Here is a 16,033-nt window from a genome sequence, read left to right as displayed (position 1 = left end):
GTGCTACTTCCACTGCTAGCACCCTAGAATTCGTTGCACGGAGAGGACAAGGATCTTTCAATAGAAATCAAAAATAAGAATAACACTTTTGTAATAAAAAAATTCCTTTATGCATCTTTCTATGCATAGAAATCAAATTTAATAAGAATGACACTTTTATTTTAAAAAAAGTTTCCTTTATGCATCTTTCTATGCATAGAAATCAAATTTAATAAGAATAACACTTTTATAATTAAAAAATTTCCTTTATGCATCTTTCTATGCATAGATATCACATTTAATAAGAATAACACTTTTATTAAAAAAATTCCTTTATGCATCTTTCTATGCATAGAAATCAAATTTAATAAAAATAACACTTTTATAAAAAAATTTCCTTTATGTATCTTTCTATGCATAGAAATCAAATTTAATAGGAATAACACTTTTATAATAATAAAAATTCCTTTATGCATCTTTCTATGCATAAAAGTCAATTTTAATAATTAATATCGGTGATATCCATGCATATTCATAGGTGAATATGTATATGGAGTAATTAAAATATGTATATGGAGTAATTAAAATATTTCTTTTAGATGCAAAAAATGGTGGGAATTACTCTTTTGGAATAACATAAAAATAAACTTTCTTTTTCACAAAATTTTAAAAAATTTTGCCATAACCTCCTTTGTATGGCTGACTATTTCTCATTTTTATCTTTCTTCACTTAACTTAATTAACCCAATTTAGGATTATAGAACTCTAATCTACATAATTTTCTAAATTCAAGAGAGTAAACAATAAGAAGAGTTTAATTAATCACTTAGTTAATCTTTCTAAGATTAAGAAAGGTAGAGCACTTGGGTGACACAAGTGGTGGTGGAGTAAGCCCCTAGCGGCCTCAGAAAGGGGAGTTGACCCTCATTAGGTTTGGCTAAGTGCGCAATATCCGACTTGACCCTTGCATGTTTGCTTCTCTTGTTCTCTCCCTCTCTCTTGTGTGCAAGGTTGTATGTTAGGATTAACAAGCTTCACACACTCTCACTTTGCTCTCACTCCATTATGTCACTCTCTCACTCTCTTTCAAGTGCACAACATGTTTATTAAAATAGAGACACAACACTCTTATTCAACACATTGTAGAGAGTAACACATGGACATAATGAATGGCAACATTGCTCTTTGTTTACAATATTACTTCCAAAATCATTACAGGATTACTATAGAGCAACTGCTTAACACAAAGGCTACTACTTCCTAAGGACTATAACCATGTTAGGCTTCACATTACTGGCTATCAACTACTATCTGTGAGCTAATTGCAGCAACCTCTGAAATCTTCATCAAAACTCATGCATCCCTTGCAGCCTTGCTTGCTCTTGCAAACTCCTTGCAGTAGTGATCAACCATCCTTTTAAGCTTTGTCTTCTTGATCTTGGCAATGTATACTCTAGTGGTTACATCCCACCACCTTCACATGTGTAGTACAGAGGTGGTGCTCACGATGTGGAAGGTGGTCTGACTAAGTGCTTTGTTCACCCACTGAGCCACTGGGTGCAACACCTAGCATGCCTAGTGCTGGAGCTTTTGCTATGGAACCCGTTCCCTTGACAAATTTATCTTTAAACTTTATGAATATTTCTAGAGGAGTGCAATCCAAAATGTATACATTATCTGAGTAGGTGGCATATTTTTGCATCCTCTTCAACTTTGTTGCCTACTCTTGTATGCACCCAAGACTCTATTTGTTAGTTTGCGGAGTCTGCACGTCAAAACCTCTTACCACTGGTGGTCGGAGTGGGGTCTGCCTTAGAATTTCCTTTTCTACCACTAGGATAGGCCCCACTCAACATGTGTAGCTTCTTCGTATTCTTTTGGATGTTCTAGAAGTGGGCTTTGTGTCTTTTCCACATCTGGACCTCTGGTGTCCCACTTCCAGACATCGGCGCTAGTTGGTGCTTTCATCCTTGGTGGTAGCATCTTTCTTCCCTCCGGAGTCTGAGAGAACAAGTACTAAGAGCATGGATGCTCTAGAGGAAGGGGTTTCCTAGTTAGTATGGACCTTATTCTATCTCCATTCTGAAAGTATGGATGCTCTAGAGGAAGAGGTTTCCTAGTTATTAGTATGGAATTTAGTCTCTCTAGAGGAAGGGGTTTCCTAGTTAGTATGGACCTTATTCTATCTCCATTATGAAAGTATGAACCTTATTCTATCTCCATTTTGAAAGCATGGATGCTCTAGAGAGGAAGGAGTTTCCTAGTTAGTATGGACCTTATTCTATCTCCATTCTGAAAGTATGGTGGTAGCTCTTTGTTAGCCTTCAACAGTTCTGAGAACATTACATTCATTTCCACTCTTGTGAGGGCTTTGCTAGCATAATTATTGAAATATGCAAGTGAATGGGTGTGTGCAGCAGGAACAAACCCTTAGTAGCTAGAGACTGTAAAAGGGAGTCCGTAATTGAGTTGGTAGCAGTGAAAAGGTGAGAAGAATCTACTAAATGAGAGAATCAAGGGTAGCATGAGTGAATATAGGGGTGTGGAAAGATTCTAGGGAAAGGTGCCCCCAGCCAATGTAGGGAAGGTGGTACAAATCAAGGAGAAATCAGTGGTGGGATTAGATGCTTGGCACCTTGTGGATGTAAAAGCTATAAATTGAGGCATTGGCCTAATGAGAATTTGTTGGTTTTTAAGTATCCATGCCTACATTATACTATTAGATTAATTGGGCACTAATCTTGCTTTAATCACTTTCTAATTACTTACTAATCATGTTCATTCTTGCATTTGATCCACTATAGTTCATCACATTGCTGCAAATTTAGCATAGTATCACAGCCAAGCTTAGCATTCAGATGTCTTAAGCTTAATCACCTTCTAAATTACTAATTAGAGACTAATAGCTTTATAAGCCTTTTTTTCCACTTCTACAGTACCCACACCCAATGGAGCTTAGATCTCTCCCTCTACATAGCTCTATTGCCTACAAAACTTACACAGCTTCTTGCCAACACCCTAACACATAGGCGTGGCATCTCAATAGCACAAATCACGGATGGGCGCAACCAGGAGAGAGGTCAAATTTGTAGGCGCTTTTTTCTGAAGCAAATCCTAGATCTACACTCCCACAAGTGGAATTAATCTAATTCCTCTTAGCCCCAGAGGTTTTCAAGGGTGCTCTACATGCCTATGATCTCAAATTTCAAAAATTCATCAAGGAGAAGTGGCATCAAGCTCTGGATCAAATCTGCAAGTGACAGCATTCAATAGTTGGTCAAATATTATGTTTTTGGGCTTGATCTTCTACTAGACTAAGTGCTTTTAATGCCCTTGAAAGGATTTGAGCTCATTTGAACTCTAAGGCACCAGATCTGGCCTCCCCGTACACTCTATTGTATATGCACACAAAATAGGGGATTAATCTCACTAATTAGTGAGATGATTAATTTCACTAATCATTATGGTGCAATTGATTAATTAGCACTAATCACTACATTTTGGTGCAATTGATGGTTCAAACTTACCATTGGGTATCTGATACAAATCTCTATCACTCTAGATTACAATTTTAAGTTGGTTTGATGTCCCAACCATCTAGTATAAAACCAACTATCCCTGCCTCTATGCAAGTTTTGGTGTATTCATGCTTGTAAACTTATTGTAATCATCATTAAACACAAAATTGGAGTTGTAAAAGGGTAGACACTGCCCTTGAATCTTGAATTGGATCAAGAGGTAAGACCCCCTTCACATCATCATGAGCATTGCATAGGAAGTAACTAAGTTCAACAGGAGCAATTTCATACATGGCAAACCAAAACCATGTATTTGCTAGTTGAGGGAAGAGATGAATGTCCAATGGAGAATGGGGAGAATGAGTGGAAGAGCAAAAATGAGAAATCATTAGGACTCATTGCACTTAGCTTAAATGATGAAATCAGTCCACCACATTGTAGGGATTCAACAAGCTAAAGATGCATGGAATGAACTTAATTAATTATTTAGCACTCAAGCAAAGAATTCAAAGATAAATCTGCTAATGCAATTCTACAAACTTGACATGAAAGAAAGTGAACCTCTAATCACACACTTGAACAAATACAAAAGCATCAAGCAACAACTTGCAACCATTGGGAAGAAAGTAGAAGATGACGAGGCACTAGCAGTGCTTCTAAAGAGTGTGGACAAGGGAGAGTATGAGAACATTGTGGAAACCTTAAAGAATATACCAGATTTGAAGTTGCATGAGATAGAAGGAGCTCTACTAGAGCAAGAGAACAAGGTCAAAGAGAAGAAAGGATTGGATCCAACATCTCAATAAGAGAAAGCACTCTACACCCGAGGAGGCCTCGCACAAGGACGAGGACAAAGAAGAGGCAGGGGAGGAGGAAGGACCTTCACTTGCCACAACTGTGGGAAGCCAAGACACATGGTTAGATACTGCTACTACAACAAACCAAATGAAGAAGGATCGGCATCGACGGCAAACTTCATGGAGACTCCTAAGGTAGATGAGCCAGAATATCTTCTCTGAGATAGAAAGAGAGAAACCCCACAACCCAATGTAGCCTTCCCCAATAGAGTAAAACCACATCTGAGGAGCCATTAATGATGCAGGCCATGTGGTAGATGTATGTGTGAGCACTTTAGTCAAAGTTGCAGGCACTTGTAGTAGTAGCCTTGGACAAATAGAGAGAGAGTGTCAAGGACTATGAGTTAGGGACTTGAGGCACTGGTCGTGGGCTACCAAGTAAGAGGGAAACTTGGTATAGGGTCCAAGTGTGCTAGAATTATTCACTTGAGGGGAGGTGTTGAAATATGCAAGTGAATGGGTGTGTGCAAGAACAAACCCTTAGCTAGAGACTGTAAAAGGGAGTTTGTAATTGAGTTGGTAGCAGTGAAAAGGTGAGAAGAATCTACTGAATGAGAGAATCAAGGGTAGCATGAGTGAATATAGGGGTGTGGAAAGATTCTAGGAAAAGGTGCCCCTAGAAGTAGGGGAGGTGGCACAAATCAAGGAGAAATCTGTTGAATTAGATGCTTGTCACCTTGTGGATGTAAAAGCTATAAATTGAGGCATTCTCCTAATGAGAATTTGCTAGTTTTTGAGTATCCATGCCTACATTATACTATTAGAGTAATTGTGCACTAATCTTGCTTTAATCACTTTCTAATTACTTACTAATTATGTTGATTCTTGCATTTGATCCACCATATCTCATCACATTGTTGCAAATTTAACAATAATGAATGGTTTGCATATACCCCTCCTGCTTCTCCTGCATCAGCATCAGTGCACTACCCCACTACTTTGTTTGAAGCATCAGTGCACTACCCACCACTACTTTGTTTGAAGCATCAACATACATATGGAACATTTCATTCCATTCTAGGGTGCATCAGTGCACTACCCCACTACTTTGTTTGAAGCATCAGTGCACTACCCACTACTTTGTTTGAAGCATCAACATACATATGGAACATTTCATTCCATCAGTGCACTACCCACTACTTTGTTTGAAGCATCAGTGCACTACCCACTACTTTGTTTGAAGCATCAACATACATATGGAACATTTCATTCCATTCTAGGGTGGTTACTACTGGTATAGTTGTTAACACCATTCTCTTTAGCCATTGGAATGCTTTTTGACACTTAAGATTCCATTCATACTTTGTATCTTTCTTAGTAAACACATACAATGGGTTAGCCACATGTGTTAAATATTTTAGAAATCTCGCATGCCAGTTAACCTTACCAAGGAACCTCTCTAGTTGCTTAATATTTTGAGGAGCCGACATTCTAGATATGGCCTCCGCTTTGGCAGGATCTATGGCCAATCCTTGGGCTGACACTATGTGTCCTAACAGTGTTCCTGGTCTTACTACAAATGCACACTTGGTTTAATTTAGCTTAAGCCTTGTATCTTTGCTTCTCTATAGACAAAGCCTCAAATGATAGGTGTGCTTTGCCTTATACCTAGACACACTGAAGTCACCTACAAAAGCTTTCATGAAGTCTATCAGGTAATCTTGCACCATTCTTTGAAAAGTAATAGGTGCATTTTTCAAGCCGAACATCATGACAATCGCCACACAAAGACACCCCATTCAGTGATGAACGTTGTTTTCTCTCTGTATCCTCGTGCCATATTTACCTGGTTGTACCTAGTGAATCCATCCATAGCAGAAATGAGTACATTTTCTTTCTACCGCCTCATCCAACAAAGAGTCCATAAACAAAAGTGGAAAGGGATCCGAGATAGTTGCGGCATTCAGCTTGCTAGTCCACACAGATTTTGATCTTCATGCTCTTTTGGGAACTACCACAATTGGGGATATCCAAGAAGCTTTCTCTACTAGAACAATGAAACCTACTCTTAGTAGTATGTCAATTTCTTCTTTGACTTGTCTGGCATAGTTGGGGTTCATTATGTACCTCTGCTATCTGACTGGTATGGCTCCTTCTCTTAAATTGATGTTGTGCTGGAAGAATTTAGGGTCGATGCCCTCCATGTCCTTATACAACCAAGCAAAGACATTTTGGTATTCTTTCAGTAATAAGGACACCAACTCTTGCTTGAATTATTCTTCCAGTTCCAAACTAATCTTCACAGGCTTTTCTTCTTTTTCATCTCCTAGGTTCACCACATCTTGTAGCCTGTTTGGGTTTACTTTTGTGGCATTTTTTCTTTTGGTTCTATTTTTGCTTCTAAACCCAATCATGGATCTCTTTAATTTATTCCTCTTGCTCCAGATTGCATGCCCATTCAATCTCTGGTGAGGCTTTCTCTTGCATGGTTTTGCTCAGTTTTTTTTCTCCTTGAGCCCTTTGGTTTTGCAGAATTTGATTCTTTTTTCTTCATTTCTTTGGTTGTTTCTTCCACATTTTCATCCTTTGCTTCCACATAGTGCCCCATCACTTCATCCACATGTAACATGTACAAGGGCACCAGGTCGGGATGTTCGTGTGGAGTATTTTATCTTCTTCATTATCATCAAAGCGCAGCCTTATGACATATTGAATGTCTCCAAATGAGTTGGCCTTTAAACAAGTGTTACTGATCCCCTTACATTAGAAAGATCAACATGGACTTTCTGCTTCCCCTTTCTGAGATAGAGATTCTGTTTCTGTCCCAATCTTGCTTTACTTTTCATGTCTCAACCAGGGCCTTTGACTTTGGCTACTTCATCATCTTTGGATGCTCCGGGTTCCTCAACTTACACTTTACTGCATTTTGGGGTTTCTTCTTCTTCTAAGTGCTTCAGTTCCTTGCTTATTCCTTCAATTCCTGCCATCAAGATTTAAGCCTTGAATCTTGGACATGAGTCCACTTGTCTGAGCAGAACCTGTCTATCCAGTAGCATTGATACTACATTGGTTTGCAAACCGGTCACTATCCTTTTTGTTTTCTTCCAAGCACATTTCATTGTTGTGCTCTGCACGCATCTTGTGTAGATTTTTTGCCTGCCTGCGGGAGTGATCTACAATGACTTCACATGAGCCACCCTCCTTTTGCTTGCCTTGCCTTCTTTATATTTCCTTTGTAAGATTCCTCCCTCTAGTTTTTGAGATGTAAAGGTGTAAGAAACTCCCCTTCAGTCTCTATAATCATCCCCTAATTCAGAATATAAGAAAACATTGTTTTCCCTTGGCCTAGAGAGAGAAAATATTCTAGATAGAGGTAATACAAAATTGAGATATTTTTGGATACAAAGTTTCTCCTAATATCTAAGATGAATTCCTCTGAAATAGAAGTTAAAAAAGAATTTTCCAATGTGCATTAGAAATTAATTGAAAATGTGTATAAGAGACCTTAGCCTAAGGGTCCACATTTTTAGAAATTTTTCATTAAGGTCCAAATAAGGTTCCAAAGGGCCAATAGGATTAATCCAAGTGTTGGGATGACAAAAATACAAAGAATAAAATAAAATCCCCCAAAAATGAGTAAATGCTCACATAAGATGAAGACTTGACCAAGTACTGGGTTTATTAGTTAAAAATTAAGGTTTATTAGTAAAAAAATCAACTTTTGACACCTCAGTAAGGAAGGAAAGGGCTCATGAAGGAGGTGCCTTTTTTTCATCATTACCTTGCATTTTTAATTCAAAAAAATGAGATATTTTTATCCCTCCTCTCTCCTCTTGCAAACTAGATCAAAAAGTGAGCTAAACTGGTCTAAAACTTGTCCAAAATGGATCAAACTAAAGCTGGAAGCCTCGAGATCCCAGTTGGACTTGGTTAGTGGACTCCCTCATCTTTAAATAGACCATTATTCCTTTTTATTTTCATCTTTGAGTAATTAGATGCCAGTATTATCTTCATTTTAATGTAATTCTATTATCCCTCTATTTTGCCTCTACTTTTGGAAGCTTTGGAGCTTCACAATTCTCCATCCTCTCTTGGAGATTACCCTCCCCAACTTGGTGGCTAAAGCTTGCTTTGTGGGCTTCACTTATTTCTTTAAAGAATCAAGCCAAAATCAAAGGTAAGCCTTAATCCAATAGTTTTCTTATCTTTCTCAATGGTTATCTCCTTCCCAACCCATCTAACGCTTGGGAAGCTTTCAATTAAATGGTTTTTTTCCTTGAAATCAAGCTTCTAATGATTCATAATGTTTAAATGGGTTAATACTAATGTTTATGCTTAATTATAGTGTTTTATTAGTAAAACTCTCTTTTTGGAAAGATTAATCATCTTTATGGTTAGATCCTTGTTAGAAGGATGGTTCTTAATGATAAACTCATTATCTTAAACAAAACTCTAGGCTTGACAAGCTAGAGAAAAAGATTAAGTATTTTTATGATTTTTAATCTAGTTAAAAATGATGATTAATTTATTTAAGCTTGTTTATGATTAAGAAAAATCATATTAATTCATTTTAAGTTGAAAGAGGGTTATGCTAACATTTTTGGAAATGAGGAATGGATATTTAAGAATAATCAAGAGATTTAATCGTAATTATGCTTACAATTATGTTATGTATGCATAAATAAGTTTTAGTTTAAAAGTGGAGTTCTTATCATATTTCAATTATAAATATTCATTTAAAGTTAGAAAATTGAACATTCTTAGAAAATGCAGCAAAACTATGGCAAAAGTTTTAAAAAATGAATTTAACTTTGTGCATAATTTTGTTAATACAAAAAGAGGAATTCCCATTGTATTCTAGGCATAAACCTTTTTATGCTAAAATAATGATTTTTGTCATATTTATGGAAAATACTTTTATAGTATTTATGCATATTTATTTAAATAGAGAAAAGAGGAATTCCCATCATATTCTAGACATAGATACTTTTATGCTAAAATAATGATTTTTGTCATATTTATAAAAAATACTTTTATAGTATTTATGCATAATTATTTAAATAGAGAAAAGAGAAATTTTTGTTATATTTATCTTTATATATGTACATGCATAAATAAATTTTATGCTAAAAGTGGAGTTTTGAGCATTATTCAATAGCCAGAAAAATAAAGAAGGTTATGCACAAATATTATAGAATCATTCAATTTATGAAAATTATGGAAATAATTCATTTAGATAAATGGATTAGTGTTTATACTAAAAGAGTAAATATGGGTTTAATTGATTTTGTAAATCCCATGAGTCTTTTATTCAAAAAGAAGAATATTGAGCATATTTTATTTTGAGAAATTTGAGAATGAATGTGAATGGATGTAGAAATGATGTGAATGAATGTGAATGGATGTAGGAATGATGCGAATGAATGTGAATGGATGCGAATGAATGTGAATGGATGTAGGAATGATGCGAATGAATGTGAATGGATGCGAATGAATGTGAATGGATATAAGAATGATGCGAATGAATGTGAATGGATGCGAATGAATGTGAATGGATGTAGGAATGATGTGAATGAATGTGAATGGATGTAGAAATGATGTAAATGAATGTGAATGATGTGAATGAATGTGAATGGATGTAGAAATGATGTAAATAGATGTAGGAATAATGTGAATGGATGTAAGAATGATGTAAATGGATGGGAATGGATGTAGGAATGATGTGAATGGATGTAAGAATGATGTGAATGGATATGACTAGATGTAGGAATGATGTGAATGGATGTAGGAATGATGTGAATGGACGTGAATGGATGTAGGAATGATGTGAATAGATGTGAATGGATGTAGGATGATGAGAATGGATGAGGAATGATGTAAATGGATGTGAATGGATGTAGGACGATGTAAATGGATGTGGAATGATGCGATGTGAATTGATGTAGAAGAATGTGCAATGATGAGAAATGATGTGGAATGATGTGGAAAGATGGGAGTTTGTTGGAAACTGTAATTGAGACCTATTTTTAAAGATTGTTTTATGTCAAGAATGCTGAGGAAGCCTTTTGACTATCTTGTCGCAAATAAGGTCGTGAGAGGACCCAAGTGAAAAGGTTGCAACAGCTGACTGCGGAGAGTCAATGAAGGATGTCTCACATGGCAAGGTCGGCTGAGGTCTTGACCAGCCTCGGTTGTTCGATTAAAATGGTGAGCTTCCAGTGTGTACGGTGGATGAATGAGGGACCAAGAAAGCGGCCTATGAGTGAAGCACTAGGTGACTTGCGAAGGAGCCTAGAGGGTGCTGACCATACGGTGCTCAGGATTTAGGTCACCCAGGATACCCACGCATGCGGCGGGGAAGAAAATGAGTTGGAGTCATTTTTTGAACAGGTTGATCTTGCTGATCCCCAACTAAGAGTGGTTTTTATGTGATAGAAACAGTAGAGAAGTGGATCAAAGCTATGGAAGAGTACTTCGATGTCACTGGTTACAATGAAAAAAGTAAGGTGGCTCTTGCCAGGTTGAAGATCGTAGAAAAAGCCAGGGTAGTGTGGAGGAACCACTGTGAGAAAAACCGTTTGGATCGGAACACCCAAACGTGGAATGATCTCAAAGCTTACCTCAAGAAGAGATTCAATCCTCCCGGGTTCCTAGAAACTAAGATGAATGAATTCCTAGAGCTAACCCAAGGAAGCCGAACCACGGAGGAATATCAGCAGGTGTTCGCTCTCCTCCTCAAATACTCGCCACCGCTGGATGAAGATGGCGAGGTTAATTTGGGGAATGAACGAACCCTTGGATACCCTGTGAAGAATGCTAAGCCAATTTCTATGGCTGAAGCAGTGTGGATGGCAAAGGATTTCGCCAAGGCCTTTGTTGTCATGGTCCCGTCGAAGCCAACACCATCATCTTTCAAAAGATTCCTAGCTCCGGAAGGTGATTCCAACTTTCCACCTCCTAAGAGACAACAAGGGAAAAATCAAGATATGGGAGTTTCCAAAATGGAAGAAAGGTCTTTTTCTCGGAACACAATCCACTGGAATTCAACTTCAAAAGTTCCACCCTTGAACAAAGAAGTTATGTGAGGTCCCCCCCGCCCGCTCCGGGGCTCCTGCTGTCGACGAAAGCGGCGTCGACCTCCCGCGTGAGACAGGGTCCACACACTCAGGGCCTCACCTGTGGATGTCCGGGATGAGAGGCTAGCTCGGGCGCCCGAAAGACTCCCCTCGCCCGAAAGGCACGGGCAATTCCGCCAATTGGGAAAAATCTTCTAACGGGGAAATTACTCTAACAAGTCAAGTCTTAACTAGAAAAACTAATCTGACCAAACCTGAAGTCACATGGTCAGATCAAGAAGAGACTTGCACTTGGTCCATGGAATCATCGCTTTTTTCCTCATTTACGAGGCACAGCCGATGATCCCCTCCCATAGAACAAGGTCTTCTTAGGATTTAAAACTAAATAACGTACCTAATCGTATCTAGTTGTTTCTCACAGGAATCCTCCGATCCATTCGGCCCATGGGTTAGACCACTGAATTGGTGGGATTCCTTTATAAATATTTGGTTGGGTTTTTGCCCGGGTACCGAGGAAAAGAGTTCCCAGGCCCGCTAGACGGCGATTCATGCAAAAATCAAGGTAGGCATACCACGTACACACCCAATATGAACTGGCCATTTAACAGATTTGACTGGCTTTAAAAACAATCCTTCAATAGAAATCATAATATTTTTTATCATCATTTTCCAAAATTTTGTGTCCATTGTATTGAATGTATCCTCTGAACTCTCCGTTGAAGACCAGCTGGCCAACCAACGAGATCCAGTATCAAAATTTGGTTCTCAAAAATCTTTCCTTTTTGTCCATCCAAAATCTTCCTCAACGTATGCATGGGTGTCCTAGAAACCGCGAGCCCGTGCATTACCTGGTCAGAACCCTCTAGGATCCTCCTTAGTTGTCCTAGCACTTTACTCAGGGACCACTTTGTCGGTCCTTGCCCATCGTACTGGAAGTGCACCATTTTAACCGTACCGAGGCTGGTCAAGACCTCGGCAGGCTTTGTCGCGAGCAACATCCCTTAACGACTCCCCGCCAGCTGTTCCAACGAACCTCCTCTTAGAAAAACATAAGCCAAATGCTTCCTCCAGCATTCTGACGTAAAACAGTCCTTTGAATGAAAAAAAACAGAGGTTCCAATGCAAGTAAAGTTCCAGTTTGAGATCGGTTCCAAAAACCTTTTTTCCATAATTCCCAGTTTCAATAATGAGGATCCTTAATCTCTCATGAGGGTAATCTACCCATTATTTTGTCCATTTGTCCAACTAGATTCTTGGTGAGTTTGGTCAAGGAAAAACTAGATTAGTTTCGGTAGTCTGTTCTTTGGATTTAGTAACTAGAATCGGTCACGAAGTTTTTGTTTGATTCAGATCGAGAGAAGGACAATTAGGTTTACTATCCATCCCTCACGTAGTCTAACCAAATTCATATTCTTCATGCCACATAATTTCTCAGCCTTAATTCATTAGGTAAAATTATGGTGGAAATTCATCTTTTGATACTAAAACTTAACTCAGATCCATCATTTCTTAAATATCATAAAAATTCTTCTTTTAACTATAATATCAATACCTATTTTTTTGAATAAACTTGAAATCCCTCTTTTTCTCATTTCAATGAGTGTAATCCAATTATCGTGGGAATTCCTCTTTTATAATAAATTAATCTACTTAAAATTCTTCTTAAAAATTACATAAAATATCCATTAGTTTCATTAAGCTAAAAATTCCACTTTTCTCATTTAAACATTTGAATTCCAACATGGTGGGAATTCCTCTTTCATCATTTAATCTTATGTATACCAAAAAGATAAATTTAACTAAATTTTTTCTTAAAATTTAAATAAAAATCTTCATTAATTCCTTTGCACTAGTAATTACACTTTCCTCATTTAAATATTTGGATTCCAATATAGTGGGAATTCCTCTTTCATCATTTAAAATTTATCTATGCAAAAAGATAAATTTAACTAAATTTTCTCTTAAAAATTCAAATAAAAATTCTTCATTAATTCCTTTACACTAGGAATTACACTTTCCTCATTTAAATATTTGGATTCCAATATAGTGGGAATTCCTCTTTCATCATTTAAAATTTATCTATGCAAAAAGATAAATTTAACTAAAATCCTTCTTTAATTTTTAAATAAAGTATGCATTATTTTAGCATTACAATTTTTCTCTTACTTCATTGGAGCACATGGATTTCCATTGTCATGGTGATTACTCTTTTAACATAAAAAAATGGATTACTAGAACTTCCTCTTTTTTGTAATTAACTATTTATGCATAAACATAAAAATTAATTTTCCATGATTATAATGAGAATCATTCAATTAATCTAGGATGATTAATCCTAGAATATGGTAGGAAGTCCTCTTTTCATAATATTAATGAAAATGATTTATCTGTTTATTTTTTAGAAATTTTACCATAGCTCCGTTACTATTACTGATAATTCTTAATAAATTTGAAAGAATAAAGTTTAGTATTATTCATGTGATTAGAATAACCACTAATTGGATCATTATCCAATTATGGATTGATTCTTAATTTTACCATAAGTTAAATAGCATAAAAGTATTACAAAGCCATTATTTTGGCCTCCAATTAGACAAGCATAGAAATTACTTTTAGATTAGAGAAATGCATCATGAGAAGCTTCATTCGAATTGAGAATAGGTCATAGGAATGACCATTCTTTGGGGGAGAGAGAGAAATGCTTAAAAACCATTATGCATAAATGATTTCTTGTATTCAGAAACATAGAATGATTACAAGGGATTGAAGTAGAGGCTTAATCAATATTCAGCTCGAGGAGGAACCTTACAAGTTAAATGCTTTAACTGCGAGGAATACGGTCATCGTAGTATATGGATTGCCCAACTCCTTTTGGATCAAGGTTTTCGGGACAAGGAAATCAAGGACCAAGATTCCAGATTCTAGCTCCTTCCTTCCAAAGTAATCAAGGTCATTTCCGTCAAAATCAGGGAAACCCCAAAGGTAAACCCCCTAACCAACCCTCAGCTTCAATGCAAAGTAATGCAAGACCTCACTCTAAGAATTGGGGAAATCAAAGAGAGAAGTTTGCAAACCAACCGTCCACTTCTAAGGCAGTAACGCTGGAAGTAATAGAAGAAGAAAGAGAACTAAAAGATTATCCTCCAGCTGCGAGATGAGGATATCTCGCATTTTTTAAGTGGGGTAGGATGTCAGATTCCTCCCTCCATCTTTTGAGATGTAAAGGTGTAAGAACCTCCCCTTCAGTCTTTGTAATCATCCCCTAATTCAGAATACAAGAAAACATTATTTTTCCTTGTTTTGGCCTAGAGAGAGAAAATATTCTCTAGAGAGATAATACAAAATTGAGATATTTTTGGATAGAGAGGTTCTCCTAATATCTAAGATGAATTTCCTTGAAACAAAAGTTTAAAAAGAATTTTCTAATGTGCATTAGAAATTAATTGAAAATGTGTATAAGAGACCTTAGCCTAAGGGTCCACATTTTCAAAAAAATTTGATTAAGGTCCAAATAAGGTTCCAAAGGGCCAATAGGATTAATCCAAGTGTTGGGATGACAAAAATACCCTCCCTCATCTTTAAATAGACCCTCATTCCTTTGTATTTTCATCTTTGAGTAATTACATGCCAATATTATCTTCATTTTAGTGTAATTCTATTATCCCTCATCTTTAAATAGACCCTCATTCCTTTGTATTTTCATCTTTGAGTAATTACATGCCAATATTATCTTCATTTTAGTGTAATTCTATTATCCCTCTATTTTGCCTCTACTTTTGGAAGCTTTGGAGCTTCACAATTCTCCATCCTCTCTTGGAGATTACCCTCCCCAACTTGGTGGCTAAAGCTTTCTTTGTGGGCTTCACTTCTTTCTTTAAAGAATCAAGCCAAAATCAAAGGTAAGCCTTAATCAAATGGTTTTTCTATCTTTCTCAATGGTTATCTCCCAACCCCTCTAATGCTTGTGAAGCTTTCAATTAAATGGTTTTTTTCCTTGAAATCAAGCTTTCTAATGATTCATAATGTTTAAATGGGTTAATACTAATCTTTATGCTTAATTATAGTGTACTCTCTTTTTGGAAAGATTAATCATCTTTATGGTTAGATCCTTGTTAGAAGGATAGTTCTTAATGATAAACTCATTATCTTAAACAAAACTCTAGGCTTGACAAGCTAGAGAAAAAGATTAGGTATTTTTATGATTTTAATCTAGTTAAAAATGATGATTAATTTCTTTAAGCTTGTTTATGATTAAGAAAAATCATATTAATTCATTTTAAGTTGAAAGAGGGTTATGCTAACATTTTTGGAAATGAGAAATGGATATTTAAGAATAATCAAGAGATTTAATCATAATTATGCTTATAATTATGATTATAATTATGTTATGTATGCATAAATAAATTTTAGTTTAAAAGAGGAGTTCTTATCATATTTCAATTATGAATATTCATTTAAAGTTAGAAAAATAAACATTCTCAGAAAATGCAGCAAAACTATGGCAAAAGTTTTAAAAAAATGAAATTAATTTTGTGCATAATTTTGTTAGTACAAAAAGAGGAATTCCCATCGTATTCTAGGCATAAACATTTTTATGCTAAAATAATGATTTTTGTCATATTTATGAAAAATGCTTTCATAGTATTTATGCATATTTATTTAA

Source organism: Cibotium barometz, chromosome 57 (assembly GCF_041138505.1).
Source record: "Cibotium barometz isolate CiBa-2024 chromosome 57, ASM4113850v1, whole genome shotgun sequence".
In the NCBI taxonomy this organism is placed as follows: domain Eukaryota; kingdom Viridiplantae; phylum Streptophyta; class Polypodiopsida; order Cyatheales; family Cibotiaceae; genus Cibotium; species Cibotium barometz.
This window is presented reverse-complemented; position numbering follows the sequence as displayed.